Source organism: Episyrphus balteatus, chromosome 1, assembly GCF_945859705.1.
Source record: "Episyrphus balteatus chromosome 1, idEpiBalt1.1, whole genome shotgun sequence".
Taxonomy (NCBI): domain Eukaryota; kingdom Metazoa; phylum Arthropoda; class Insecta; order Diptera; family Syrphidae; genus Episyrphus; species Episyrphus balteatus.
In genome coordinates, this window is record NC_079134.1 from 73,845,885 (window position 1) to 73,862,469 (window position 16,585).

Here is a 16,585-nt window from a genome sequence, read left to right on the forward strand (position 1 = left end):
CGACGAACCAAATTTTTGCATGATCAAGAATTAAGGCAAAAAATACTACAATGTCCCAAAGGTAGTAAAAATTTTTGGTCATTTGTAAAAAATATTCGCAACACTACCTCGTCGTCGGTTCCAACGCTCGTCTTCAATGACACTCCATTTGTTTGCTCTGTTGACAAAGTTAACCTACTTGCGAGGCAGTTCGCTGCCAACTCAACACTGCCTGATAGTGTCATGACTCCGCCAGTACTTGAGCGCGTAAACGGATTCATGGGACGAATCTTCTTTCGCACTCTTACAGTGGCAAGAGTTCTCAAAGATCTTGACATTCACAAATCCGCTGGCCCAGATAGTACCCCCATCGTTCTTTAGAGGTGTTCTTTCACGCTGGCAAAACCACTGCGTAAGCTTTTTCATCTGTCCTATACTGGTCTCTTCCCGAGTAGATGGAAAACAGCATTTGTCTAGCCTGTCCCTAAAAAAGGCGAATCTTCCTCACCCTCAAACTACCGACCGAGAGTTTGGCATCAAGCTCTTCTTTCGAAAATGCGTGCTTTTGGCGTCGATGAATCTCTTCTTCGTTGGATTAGAAATTACCTTTCGAACCGTTCAATACAAGTCGTATTGGATGGATTCATGTCTGAAACCCACAAAATAAATGCTGGTGTGCCACAGGGCTCCGTTCTGTCTCCGACTCTCTTTCTCATTTTTATAAATGATCTCCTGTCTGAAACTTCTAATCCACTCAACTGTTTTGCAGATGATAGTACATAGTACCCTCAGTTTTTCATATTCGTTTCCTGATTCTCGCCCTAGTTCTTCGGAAGTGGATCTTGAACGGCTAAATATGATAAACTCATTAAATTCTGATCTTAATAGCATTGTCCAATGGGGAATAAGAAATCGCGTAGAATTTAATGCTTCCAAAACTCAATGCTGCTTACTATCATTAAAGCGGAACATGTCTCCCATGCCACTATCCATGAGTGGTACTTGCATCGAAGAAACCGAAAAGCTATCCATCCTCGGTATGTGCATTACAAACCACCTCCTGTGGAATGAACACATATTTGACACCGCTAAATCCGCTGCGAAATGTTTAGGTTTCATCCGAAGATGCAAGAAATGTTTCTCCCCGTCTGATCTGGCAATTATTTATAATACGTACATTCGTCCAAAGCTTGAATATAACTCCCACATCTGGGCAGGTGCTCCAATAACCTCGTTGAGTTTCTTGGATAGAATTCAAAATAGAGCTATAAAAATGATAGATGATAGATCAATAACTGAAACAATTACGTCTCTCGAGCACCGTCGTAACGTCTCATGTCTCACGTTGTTCTATCGTTATTTTTATGAGCATTGCTCCGATGAAATAGCTAGTTGCATTCCTCCCCTGAAACAATTCAACCGTAATACTCGCGCTTCAAGGAATGCTCATCAGTTTACCCTAGAGTCCAACTTCGGACGTACCGTCAAATACAGAGATTCTTTCTTCAGCCGCACTACACGAATGTGGAACGCGTTACCCGCCTCTGTTTTCCCATCCCATTTCAAAACTCAGAACTTCAAAACTAATGTTCATCGGTATCTCCTTTCAAACCCCTCCCTATTTTCCTAATGCTCGTACTGTGTTCACCATATTAAGGGTACATTAATCCCTTTAGTGCGCGCTTATTAAAAAAAAAAAAAAAGATAAATCACAACACTTCGTAGGCCAGGGACGTCGAAATGGCGAAATAAATAAATACAAGAAACCCCGAAAAACCAGACCGCGTGAGAAAACATGTCCAAGTCGTAAATGAAATTAAAATGAAAATTTTGAGGCAATTGACAGGAACGAGCAGCTGAGTTAGAATTTCGTTAAGAAATAAAACTTCTCAAACTGTGTAGAATTGGGTTCGGGCATTTGATAAAGGTAGAAAAAGCCTGAAAGTAAGCTTCAATATTAGTCGTTTATATTTGAATTGAAATTCAAATACAAACACCATGAAAGTTGACCTATGAATACCGTCATCGAACGGGCGTAGTTGCGGTTGTCGTCGGCTCGAAGTGAAGACAGAACAATGAAGGTGATGATTCGATAGTCAGTCGTGCAAGCTATTAGACCACAGCATCTATTGAAGACAGTGAAAGTATAAGTTCAAATATAAGAAAGAAAAATTTGAGTGTTATAGAGTTCATAGTTATTAACTATGTTCAACTATAGTTAAAGAAATTAACATAGGAGATAATATAAAGGGAAGGAAATCTGAAATACTAATCTGTGAGACTAAGGGGTGAATTGGCGGTTTCCGACGAACTATAAGGTCAGGACCGCCCAGTTTTAAAATTGTCAGAGCCCAATAGTGCAGTGAAGCGGTGCCCAGAACGGTTCTTACAACCGGTGTAGAACCGACAAATATACTTATACATAAATATATATATACTGGTGAAGAAAAGAGTAACAGATCCTAAATCCAGAGGATCAAGCGTTCACCCCTAGTGAGCAAAAAGATTGAACAAAAGCGAAGCTTCTTACTGCGACTAGCGTAAGTTGCCGAAGTACTCACCTGAAGTTCTTGGCTCATCATAGTCCTGGAGGACAAATCTTAATCTAAAACTTACCTGCAATAATTTGGCGTGATATTGTTTTTTTATTATATTTACTTATATTATATACTTTTTTATTCTTTTTCTCTTAATATTTTAATCACGCCAAAGTGAATGAAAAGAGAATGCATTTTTTATTGAACTTAGTGAAAAGTTCAATGGAGCTTTAAGACTTTATTTCAGGGGGGTGTAATTAGGCTGGTTTAAGCCTCTCGGTGGGGGTAAGTATGACTTGACAGCGAAATTAGGTCTTTCTTTAGTGGGATTCTGAAAAACTTGACCAACAGAATCCCAGGTAGGGTGGGACAGGTCATGCTGCGCCGTCATCTGCAGCGCCTCAAAGTGTGGGTTTGTTTTGTGTGGGTGGTGAATTTTCAGATATAGAATTTCGGCATGATTTATGTTTTGGAAACAGGTGAGGTACTGCTGTGGGGGCAAAACCCCCCCTAATCCGACGAGTTGAGCCGTGTGACGCTAGCATGCCGCGGCCCCTTTCCCCTTAACCTTCGTCTTCAAATATGGGAATCGTGAATCTTGGAAGAATGATTCTGTAGCTGAGGATCTTGGAAGCAACGGTCCTGCCCTCGAAGAAGACATGGTTGTCTCCTATTACCCTCCCTATTGCCTGGTTTCACGAACAAGACGCTTTATTTAAAAATGTTCATGCAATATTAATGCATCGTTGTTCTTCTGGCAAATTTCCTCTCTAACGCAAATTGAAAGTGTTCTCAGATATTTCGAAGTCATAATTTCCAACACTAAGCAGAACCACTTCCATATCCTTCACAGAAACTGCGGAGTTTCCATCAACAGCCAAGACGACTCGCAAATGATATGCGGCAATAGTTTTTGGGTTCTTTCGGCGTCTTCGTGGGCAATATGGTACTGTGAGAAACACTCTCGAATAACTAAACTCTGTGAAAGCCTGCAATTCCACCATTTGGTCTACGTTGTAACGATTGATGTTGTCTTTCATGCTTCCGAGCATTGTTCAAAAACCGCTTGTCAAGTCGTGCAGCTTGCGTTTTGTGTCCGGCGTATGAGCATATACCTACAAATCGTGTACCAACGGCTTTTCAGGGAATGTTTAAAACGGGAAAGCGGAATGCCAATCGATTATGAGAAGCATCTCATACCCTTATTGAGAATATGAACTCTTTTTGCATGATGAAATGTACAAGTACAAACCAGCCAGGAGTTACTAATTCACAGTGCCAGGCATTCTCCTCCATTCGGTGACGGATTTTCTTGCTCAATCGCTAGAAAAAGAATGAAGATTGTGTTTTTATTGTAGGAGTTCATCTTCTACGGTTCTTTAAACATCTGTAAAAAATAAAAAAAACAAAACAGGGTAGTTTATTGAATGAATTCATCAATTTGTAGGTACAAACCTATTTCTAAAACTCCTGTATCCAAGCTTTCTCATTGTCTCTGGAGTTGGAATTCCTAAATAAAGTAATAATTAGAAAGTATTAATTTGTCGAATATATATGAAAAACAAGAGATTTTTGTTTGTTTTAAAAACTTCTTAATTTTTTGTATCTACATTGTTTGACAAATCAGCTAGCTGTCAAAATAAAAACTCACCACTTCATGTGGTGAATTTGCTGTGAGGTTTCTTATGAGGTTTTTCACAGACTACGAAATTGTGACAACCTCATAAGAAACCTCACAAAAATAACCTCACAAAAAATTGGGACTTGTGAGCATCACAACTCCAGAATAGCCCTGTTAGTGCAAGGCACTTATGGTGGGCACTCGGCCATACTAAATTTACGTTGGTGAATTATAATTCATATTTACGTTTGGCATGGGTAAATACTTCATGCCTTGACCTCCTGACTGAGTCATCTCTCACAAACATATTAAATGTATCTTCAAATAGTTATTATCTGGACCGCCCGTCCAAATAGTAATAAATGTCCAAATAATTATTGCATGGACCGCCCGTCCAATACCGACTTTATAGTCTGTGTAAACCATCAATATCACGTCACACTATATGTTTTGAAGTAAACCTGTTTTGTTTGCTTTTCCAAGATACTCAAAGAGCAAGCTTCTGGCTGATGGACCAGGTCTCTTATAATCTCTTCGAGCATTTTGGAGCAGCAAAAGAATGGGATTTAAGAAAATGATTAAAAGGGAATGGAATGGGAAGGTGAAACTTGTTGTGTGTAAAATTTACCGCAACAAAGTTTAAGTTAAATAAGTTAAATAAACTCGGCTGCTAATCATTGACGTTTTCATTGCAATGTTTAAATAAACTCGGTTCATTGAAAAAATCTATTACAATTTCACTTCAAATAATGACATTTGACATTATAAATGTCAGAACTGTTTTATGGGGTTAATTAATAATATTGCTGCTGCACTTAAATCATTGAAAAAAAGTATAACTATGTCACTCTGGTAGAAAATTTATTAGGATAATATCTTCAGATGGTGAACACTGGTGCTGTGATTGTGTCACATTTTCAATTTATGTTTCGAAAATCCTCTGTTACATCAAAATCTTCTTGTGAAAAATTTTAACGCGATATTTATGATGATGGATTTAATCCACAAAACACAATAAAACGATTTTAATTAAACAAATTTGCACAAAAGTGTGCACCGCCACGAGGTTAAAAAGACAATTAAGAAAAACGAAAACGTCAAAATTCACAATCTGACAGCAAGACAAGTGCTGCCACTTTTAGCTCAGATTAGGGGTGGGTTCGATTTTTTTATTGGAGATTTTTTTACTAAGTATAGTACTTTTTTATACTTAATAAAAAAGTCTATCAAAATAGAATTAGATTAATTAAAAACACAAATTCAGGGTCGTACCTACAATAAATGAAATGGGCGCCAGGAAACTTTTATGGTAGTTTACCAAACCGTACGCTGAAAAATAAATCGTCTTCGAATGAAATAAAAGATAAGGTATTTTAATTTGAATTCTTTTAATATCTAAGAAACCTTGGATAACCAGGATAAAAACTTAGAATTTTTTCAAAAACAAGTTAAAATATACAATTTTTAAAGTATGGCCGTGGGCCAATTATTGTGGAAAAAAAAGATGAATGTAAAAAAAATGAAAACAAGAACAATTCTTTGTGTCACAGGACACAAAGAAAAATCACCGGGGGTTAATTTCCGAAAGTTCAACGGTTTCAGAAACGGACACGAGTCCCGCAATATCGGGAAAAAATTAACGGATAGCGAAGGCCTACCGGTATTAAACAATTGCCACTCAAATGGGCCACAAAATAACGCACTTTTATTATAGAACAATTTGAAAACAATACCAAAATTATACTTAGCTTTTTTTTTTAATTCCCCAGATTCTATCTCTTGACTCTGAGATCTCCTTCTAGATAGTACTCTTCCTCCTGAGCTTATTCTTCCCCTCTGGACTCACTCCTTTTTATTCTTACAAATCCCCAACTGGGCTTTTCCTTTAACACCTCTTTTTTTTTCTTTTCACAAAAATTAATAATTTCGTAAAAAAAAAAACTATCTCGCAAAAATAATTTTCTGTTAACTTTTTCTTCTCAGTACCAATTCGTTTGGTGGGCTTTTCAAAAGTGGCCATAAAAATGGTGGGTGAAGCTCATCCATGAGGTTACGACATATAGCCATCCTACTCAGATCTTTTTGCATGGTGGTGTTCTCTTTCGGACATTCAGCAACATCTCGCCCATTGGCTGAGATTTTGCGTCCAGCTAGAAACAACCATCGCACGCGATCCCGTGCATTGGTGAACGTGATCACCAATAGCTCAGTGGACGCATTCAACCCTTTTCCGTCAATTCCAATATAAAAAAAAGTTAGCGAAAAACTATTTTATAAAACTCGCAAAGTCCCCAGCCCAAACCGGCCCAAACTAATAATTTGGAGAAAGAGTATTTTCGTCGAACGGAATCTACACCATTTTCCTTCTAAAATGGTGAGATAGAATCTGATGGATTTTCTTTTAAATCTACTCTAAGCCCGTAGACCTTCGCGCAGATAAACAGGGGATAGGAAATTCATCAACCGGGTGATTTTTCTTTTATGTCGACGACACATTAGGGTGGGCACTCAGCCATACTAAATTTGGGTTGGGTGTATTATAATTCACACCTTCGTTGGACATGGGTAAATACTTTATGCCTTTTTAAATCCTGTGTGATTCATCTCTCACAAAAACTCCAATTATAATTATTTGTAAGTTTATTGGACCGCCCGTCCAAATATTATGGTGTGTTTGTTTATGGGATCGCCTGTCCCAATATTATAGATATGTATTTCTTAATCGGACCACCTGTCCAACAATTGTATATGGATAGGTGTTAACCACCATTTATACCATTATTTATAAAACCTGTTTGGGTTGCATTTCCAAAATACTCAGAGAGTAAGCTTCTGGCTGATGGCCCAGGTCTCTTAAAACCTCTTTGAATATTTTGGAGCAGCAATTAAAAAGGATTTGGAAAGAAAAGGTTAAAATTAAAAGGAATGGGCCGGTGAAACTTGTTGTGGTAAAATTTACCGCAACAATCTTATTGTTTTGAAATATCCATCGAGATTTTATTTGAAGAGAATTAAATTGATTTAAAATAGTAATATTTGTTATATATTCGTTACAGAAAAAAATTTGATTTTACGTTTGCTCGTATTAGTAACTGCTTAAACACAGCATTTCTTGTGTTTAAAGTTAGACCACAGGTTCTGTCCTAAACATAGGTCTAATTCTTTGTATGAATAGGTTAAACTCTGAACTTTCAAAGTAATATCTTAGAAGGAGCTTAGTAAAAAACTATGAATACGGCCCAATGACAATTAACTGTAAATTTAGCTTTAAAAAAGAAAAAAAAAAAAAGTAAAAACGTTAGGCCCCTTTTGTGCCAACATAATATTAATATAATCAATGTAAATTTTTAGATAACTAGCTTTAAGCAAATTGTATATACATATGTATATAATTACTTTTCAATAAAAATATCGTTAAATCTAATGGAAGCAAAAAAATAGCTAAATAGCTTGCATTGACCCTTATGAAAGCTAAATTGTTACTTGGGGTATACGCTTTGTACAAAGAATGCTTTGTACTAAGCGTCATTTTGTGTTTTTATGTTTTTCGCAAGTGTCTCGTCATTGTGTCGTGTAGTGGATTAGTTTAATATTGTATTATAAAATTATTATACAATTATTATATAATTTGTTCGGAAATGGTATCATTTATTACTGTGAGTGTTGTCGTTGTTTTTTAATAATTTTTTTTTGTTTTGATTATTTTTTTTTAGAAAACTGCCCCTCCCACCTAAAGGGGGGGAGATAGACCCCCCTCCCAAAGAATAAAATGTTTGTATTGAACTCCTCTACAAAAACCCGTTATCAAATCCTGGCGCCTAAGTTATCCTACTACGTGCCAAAACAACATTTTTGTTCTATACCTAAAAGTTCGAATTTTTGTATCTGGGTTGAAATCGTAAATTTTTTTTTCTAAGCCAATTTTAAACTGATTTTCATAAAAAATACATCGTTTGATTTGGAAATAAATATTATTTTAGAATATAAATATTCCTTCTTACGTGACCTTTTTAATAAAATAAAATATACTATTGTTTGTGGGCTATAGGTCTTTTCTTGAGTTAGTTCTTTTCTCTATCAGTCGACGTTTCGGGTATGGATATACCCTTCTTCAGGACTCTATTTAAATAAAAATCTTAAATATATTAAACCAAACTAAAATATCTATACTTACAATATTAAAAACTTTTTAACCTCTTAAGGTTTAACAAAAGTGGTTTGTCAAAAACTGTTTAGCTTTTTGTATCAAAGATATTTTAAAATTCAATAATAGAATATCTTGAAAAAGACGTTTCACATTATTGAAATTTCAAAACAATCAAATTAAAAATTTCTATTTGATAAGAAATTCAAAAATTTGATAAGAAAACAAAAACAAATCCTATCTAACAATTCAAGTTAAAAATGTTGATAAAATCTAATATAACATATTTCTTTGGACAAACTGACTATAAATATTGCTAAGTCCCTCACAATCTGATCTCCTATTAACAGTATTATCTGTATCTAAAATATGTAACATTTCTAGCAACATTCTTTTACTATAGTGTTTCTCTGTTTGTAAAATGTCAACGTTATTAAAATCTGGCCTATGTCCTTCATCTATACAATGTAAAGCTAATGCTGTTTTTTTGAGAATGTCCACTATGTATATCTGATCTATGTCCGGCAATTCTATTCTTAAGTTTCTGCATTGAAGTACCTACATAAACTGAAGGACAGTGGTTTGTTCCATCACAAACAGAGAAACACTATAGTAAAAGAATGTTGCTAGAAATGTTACATATTTTAGATACAGATAATACTGTTAATAGGAGATCAGATTGTGAGGGACTTAGCAATATTTATAGTCAGTTTGTCCAAAGAAATATGTTATATTAGATTTTATCAACATTTTTAACTTGAATTTTTAGATAGGATTTGTTTTTGTTTTCTTATCAAATTTTTGAATTTCTTATCAAATAGAAATTTTTAATTTGATTGTTTTGAAATTTCAATAATGTGAAACGTCTTTTTCAAGATATTCTATTATTGAATTTTAAAATATCTTTGATACAAAAAGCTAAACAGTTTTTGACAAACCACTTTTGTTAAACCTTAAGAGGTTAAAAAGTTTTTAATATTGTAAGTATAGATATTTTAGTTTGGTTTAATATATTTAAGATTTTTATTTAAATAGAGTCCTGAAGAAGGGTATATCCATACCCGAAACGTCGACTGATAGAGAAAAGAACTAACTCAAGAAAAGACCTATAGCCCACAAACAATAGTATATTTTATTTTAGAATATATTTTTAAAACAGCATGTTGTTGTGAAAATATATACCTACTTTAATTTGATGTCGAAGTTGGGTAAATGACGAAAAAAAATGGAATTTTTGAACTTTGACAGCTTATAAATTCTAGGTGGTTTAACCGGGTTAAATGTTTTATGCATTGTTGAAAAGGTATATTTATCTCCTATCAGAAACTGTAAAAAAATCGAAAATGGGTAAAAATTTGAAGAAGCTAGATTTTTTTCAATGAGTGAAGGTCAATAAAACCGTTTTTTGCCCCTAACTCCAGATTTTGGGGGTGTTAGGGACTTTTTAAATACCGTTCCGTAATCAGTGCGACTAGCTCTACAAAACGTGATAGGTGTCCGCCCGCGTATATTTTAAAACCTCATTTTTGTAACACCGTGTTATTATTGTTACAACCTGGAGAAAGAAAAAGGCGATGCATTCATCTCTGTTATGAGAAATTTCTGCACGAAACCACCAACAGACTACAAAACAAAGAGTGCAGAGTACAAAATATTTGGACCTATCTGAAAAGAACTTGCTTGATGAAGGTGAAGTATCTGCTAGGAACATCTAATGGAAACTACCAACGCGAAAAAGAAACATGGTGGTGGAGTGATGAAGTCAAAGCAGTGATATCAAGAAAAAAGACCGCTTTCCAAGCTTGGTCCAAATGCCCCCCTCATAATAGAGATGAAAAAGCACTACTCGAAGTAGACTACAAACGCTACAAGAAAGAAGCAAAGAAGAAATGCGGCCAGCATAACTCAGGTTGTTCAGGTCCGGTTGTCATTGTGAAGGTTGGATTAGGGAGAGGTGAGGCTTTCAGCCACGATAGTGAGCTGACCCAGGATCAGCGTAGAAGGGGATGTTCTCTTCGTCGTTGGTTGATATCAAATCCTCATCCAAAAGTTCCTTAGCTTCTAAGTACGGCTGGTTAGGATGTCTTGGCTGGTTCATGATTCTTCCTATTATTGGGTTAGGGTGGTTGGTCAGGTTCTGTAGGCATCTTCTGCTTGATTGGATAAGATATTTGTCGATTTTTACAATTTTGGCTTCTTCATACAGTCTCTTGTTGCTGACGTGTTTCCTGCGTATCCTGTTGTAGTGCATTCCTGTACAGTTCCTTAAGATCTTCCTCTCCAGTATTGCTAACTTGTTTAGATGGGATTTTGTCACCGTGAACCCGATAGGAAAACAGTAGGTGATGATAGGCCTAATGAGCTGTTTGTACAGGAAAAGCTTTGTCTTTTGGCTGAGTCCGTGTGTTCCATCGGGAAGGCTTATCTTGATGTTCCTGCAGTTCGTGGCTGAGAGTATTCTAGGATTTCCTGGGGTGGCTTGTCGTCTAAAGCATATCAGTTCAGATTTGGCTGTGTTGATTTTGAAGCCCCAGCGCTTATAAAACTCGTAAAGTCGTCTTATGTCATGGTATAAAAAGAGAAGGTATGATCATTAGAAAAAACTCTGTATCGAGAACTGTCAAAATTTAAAAATGGCTACTTAAAGTTTTGACAGCTGCCCATTGAAATTGTTGTTGTAAACAAATTTGTCTTGGAAAGTGTTGTTGCTTTTGACTTTGCCAAATATTTAACGTCAAAACCTTACTACCCCATTTTGTAAGATGGCGGCTCTAATGATCATGTCTTTTTATACCATGGTCTTATGTGGGCTTCCACTTTCCTTGCGGCTAATATGGGTGACTTCGACTTCGCGTACGTGAGAGAGTCGTCTGCAAACAAGAGATTCTGAGCTAATTCTGGTTGGGGCTGTAGTCGGATGGTCGGATGTGTAGATATTGAAGAGGAATGGTCCTAGCTTCGATCCTTGTGCAACTCCGGCATTGATTGTCCTCATTGTTGATTGGCTGTTTCCTAATTGTACAAAGAACGATCTGGAATGAAGAAAGCTGTAAATAATTTTTATTAGTGAAATTGGAAATCTCAGCTGGAAGAGTTTGTGAATAAGTCCTTGTAACCAGACACTGTCAAATGCTTTTTCTATGTCGAGAAAACATCCGACAGTGACTTGGTTTCCGTTTAGGGAGGCGGCAACATCGTGTTTGAGTTTTAGGAGTGGATGGAGTGTAGAATGTTTTTCCCGGAATCCAAACTGCATATCTGGCACTATGCAGTTGTCGCTGCAAAAAGATTTCAGCCGCCTAAGTATAAGCTTCTCGAGTAGTAGTAGTAGTAGTGTGATTTTATTGAAAACAAAATATTGAGATACATAATGCATAGGTTAGGTTAGGTTAGGTAGAAATGGCTGTCAGGAAAACAACTGACACACTTAGACCATTTATTGGTCCGTTGTGATACCATGATTTTGTGAGGAAATTCCTCACTAATTAAACCAGTTGGAGCTTTTAATAAAGCGGTGAAGGTTGAAGATGTCAGTATTGATTAGTTCACTGGTATCTTCTAAGAAATATTTTTCCAGATATTTTTTACGTCTACTGGAAAGGGCAGGACATGAGCAGAGAAGATGTTGGATTGTTTCTTCTTCTTCCTCATCAAGGCAACTTCTACAGAAGTCGTTAGAGATTACGCCAAGTCTTATGGCGTGTCTACCTATGAGACAGTGTCCTGTTAAGACACCTATTACAGAGCTGATATGTAATGTGCTTAGAGACAACAAATTTTTTGAACGTTTTGGATCTAGCCTAGGCCAGATCTGCTTGGTCATAATGCATACTTAAACACAAAATATAGCATTGGCTTTTGCCGTCAGCCAAGCTCCTCGAGTATCTTACTCATATTGTTTAGAAGTGAAATGGGCCTATATCCAGAGACGTCCTTGTTGTTTTCCTTCTTTGGTATGGCCAAGACTTTAGCTTTTTTCCATTTGCTGGGAAAGTAGCAACTGACAACACAGTTGTTTAAGATAATTGCCAAGAAAATTATCGCTGAATGAGGTACTCTTTTAAGAATAAAATTAGAGATGTTAACTGGTCCTGTTGACTTCTTTTGATGGCATCTTTGTAGAAATTCCTTTATTTCATCTGGGTTGGTAAGCTCGGAGTTGTCTGTGGGCTCGCTGGCAAGATTTTTGTCGCTGAATTGCCTGTTCTCAGTGACAGTTTGGGCACGTTGCACTGAAGTGTTGACTTCTTCCAAAAACTCAGGGTCCATAGGCGGGTTCGGTTTGAAGAGATTTTCAAAGCAGTCGGCAAACGCTTTCGCTTTATCTTCGCTAGTTGTAACTTCGCCAATAGGTGTTGTGATGATGACTGGCATAGGAGGCTTCTTCCCGATAACACTGTGTCAGGACCTAGCTTGATTGCTCGGAGTCTTCTCTGTAGCTGTACTGAGTTCCTAAACATAGTGTTTACACAGTTGAGTTCGCTGAGTACAGTTTGGTAGTTGCTGTTGTTGGTATTTAACTCCCTCTGGTAAATCCTTTGGAGTAATTTACTTAGCCGTTGTCTATGGTGGTAGAGGTTCTGGATATATAAGGGCAGATGTTGGTATCTATCTTTTGAAGTCCGTCGCTGTTTCTGATTTTCTAGGGCAGTATTGCAGCATCGATCTGATGGTTTTGAAGATTACTGTTTTCTGATGGTAGAATGATTGCCTCATCGATGTCTCTCTGAAGCCTTGGAACATCCAGCTTGGAATAGTTGATGAATCCTTCTTCTGGTTGGTTTGCTGTGAAGATTTGGTGTTGTAGATTTATTGAGAGGATAACTGCTTCATGGTCTGAGTCACTAGTGAGTGTTGTGCAGACATAGTATCTTAATTCTGGTAGAATGAATATCATGTTTGAAGTTGCAAGAAAGAAGTCTAGCGTTGATGGTGATGATGACTAGGGAATGTTGATCACTATTATCGTCCAGCCAGTTGACAATAGCATTCCCATCATTGTTGTTTTCGGTATCCATCCATCGCTGATGTCTTGCATTGAAGTCGCCGCCGATGAGTCCATATGTACTTCTGCTGACAGTTTGGTTAAGGATTTGAAGATCGTGTCTTATTTCATTCAATCCTGCTGTGCATTTGTTGTAGATGCTGATAACGGTTAGAGATTCGTGCATTGCGAGCTGGATTGTGATGGCGGTGGCTTCGAAGCATTTTAAACCGGGGATTGTCACTTTTTGGGCACAGTAGGAAAATTTATTGTGAAGGTACAGAGCGGCACCTCGCTTTCCCTTGTCCGTTCTAAAAGTCTTGTAGTTGGCGAAATCAATGTTGTTTCTCTGTGTTACATTTGTTTCGCTGATAAAGGCAATGTGCGGGTTGTTCTTTTTCAGGAAAAGGTTGAATGATGTTCTTTTTTCAAGGCTATATAAAGAGTTAACGTTATAAGCCAATATACGCAGTTTTTTTAGGAGCATTACGCGCTGCATAGGTCAAAGATAAAGGTGGCCAGGGCCACGGACTTCTGTTTTTCGCTTAGATAGGTGTAATTTGGTGGCACGGAACTACGGGCTTTTTCCATCACTAGATCAGATCCAAACAGACGTTTAACCTCCTTCGTTAAAGGCCCCAACCCATAGAATCCGTTGCGTCCGTTCCGTCAATCCATCCGTTGAAGTTGAAGGATGGGACAGAAAGGGGTGACCTATAGAATACGTCGTATGACGGATTGCTTTTTACAGCTCACTTCAAATTCGAAGGTGTGTTCGATATTTTCTCGCTGAATGTGCACTGAGGAAGTACTGATGCAAAAAATTGTTAACTATTATCGTTGATTTTCTTATGAAATAAAATGCCCGACTAGATTTCATGTAGGTAGGTACTTGCTCTTCATCAAAAACAATTTTCAATAACAAATTATCAGTTGTAGGTATGACTTTGGTATTGTTTAATTGAACTCTACAACAGAATTTAGATATTTAATTGTTATCAAATGTTATTTTTATTACATTTTCTTCACAAATGAACAATTAAAGTTCACAATTCATAAAATCGGAGAAGAAAAGAACACAGTTCTTAGTTCTGAAATTCCCCGGTCTGCACTCAGAAACAGAAAATCGAACTGATCTATTTTTGACAACCAATGTCAAAGGATACGACGGATGAAAAAGTAGAAAGTTGGGCTACTTCTTCCGTCGAATCCGTCCGTCTCCGTCCGATCCGTCAATTATGGGTCGCTTCCCATAAGAACGTGTGTATTTTATCGAGCTGTCAGTTGAAAACTTCAACCGAACGGACGCAACGGATTCTATGGGTTGGGCCCTTAAGTTTTGCCCTGATGGTGTTGCTATTGATGTCTTCTTTGGGGTCCTCACTGCTGGCTGAATCTGGGAGGTGGATTTCATAAATGGATTAGTTGACTGTGGAACTGGGTTTTTTCTTGAAATTGCTGCAAAATTGATCGCTGGCTTTGTAAACGTGCAGGCTGACTTGATGACGAATTCTTGTTGGGCCTTCTTTTGGGTGAGAGCTTGTTTTTTCTTCTCCTGTTTCTTCTTAAGTGTTGGGCATCCTCTGTAATTGGCAGGTCCCTTGGTTTTGCAGTTGGAGCACTAAACATCTTGGGTAGAGTTGTCCTTGCGTGGGCATTCTCCCGGCAAATGGCTGTCCTTGCACTTAACGCAGACGTAATTCATTCCGCAGTTCACTGCCACATGTCCAAAGCGCTGGCAGTTCCTACACTGAGGTATTTCATTGGCCTTGAAACGCTCCCAGTAAACTTTATGGTTCATGATGGTTATTTTGTGTAAACTTCTGCAACATCGCACGTCTTGCTAAGTTCTACAACAAAGCTGTTGAATTCTTTGTTGGAGGTCTTTCTTGATCTGTAGGGGGAAACTTTAATGATGGGCAGTCGAGAGGTTTTGGATTTTCATCATCTTTAAATAGCCCTTGATCTCATCGTGGTCTTTCCTAGTTGTTGTGCTGATTATGGTCTTTTTCGTGTTGAGGTTCTTCAGGGTAAAACCAAGAAGTTTTCCTTTGGCAAACCTGCGTTTTTCAGCAATGTTACCAGAGAAACTATGATTGGTGGCATGGCATTTCTTTTTATTGTCTGGCTTGAAACTGCTGCTGGCTTTACTGGAATCGACATAGTTGGTGGATTTGATTTTGATGATGTGGTTGTGGTCGCTCTGGTAATCGGTGCCTCAATGGATTGAACACTTTGCTCGAGTACTTCAACGGGGGTGTCGCTTTTCTTCTTTTTAGGGTCCTTCTTCTGTTGTTTTTTTCTGGACCTCTTTTTTCTTTTCACTTCGGTGAATTCTGCCTCTGTCTCATCCATTTCATGGCCTGTCAGACAGATCATAGTCCGTTGGATTCGGGTTCGTCCGTGTCTGTTTCGATGGTTGATTGGATGTTTGTATCTTCTTCTTGTTGGGGGCCCACTACTGCTGGTGATGCAATCGCATGTTTATCGTGTAACTCCTTAAAAAATTGACTGATCTGGGGAGTACATCCAGGACCCATGTCATCAATCATTCGCGTAAGGAGAGCCTCTAGTGCAGCGAAGGCCGTTACGATGCATGGTGAGTTTTCCCATTGTTCTTCTTAATCTGGTGATTATCCTTCTTTCTTTTAATCCGGTGATTTATTACCACACACAATATTTTAAGAAAAACTTTGTGTAGGGTTAAGGTAATTAGTTTGTTGGGGATAATCCTTTTTATTACCACATGATAGTAAAACGGGTCCTTCGCAGTAATTACTTTTTGGCGGATTAACAAGCTTGGGGAAAATCCTTTTGTCTGCAGACTTCTTTGAATTTCATTCAGGTAGCTGGCAGGTAGTTTTGTGACTGCTGTCGGGGTGGTTTTTAAAAATTTTAATTTTTAATCCGCGCACACGTCTGTTTCTACTGACTGCTCGTGTTGAACTGAATTAAGGAGGAATGCCCAGGAAATTCGTTCACCAAAGTTCATAAGCGATGCTCAAGGCCTACTACTTGTGAATGACGACAAAATCCTTCACAGGTGGCGACAGGGGTTGGGGTCGAAATTCTGTATGTTGAAAAATTCTGTATTCAAAATACTGTATGCCAAAATACTGTATGTCAAAATTCTGTATGTGCAAAATGGTGTACGAACAAAATTCTAAAAGTCAAAATTCTGTATAGCAAAATTCTGGTTGGTCAAAATACTGTATTTCAAAATTCTGCACATCAAAATTCTGTATGTCAAAATTCTGTAAAAATGCTATAAAAAATATCGTTTTGATAATGTATAAAAGTGCGCGCGCACTTTCTTACAT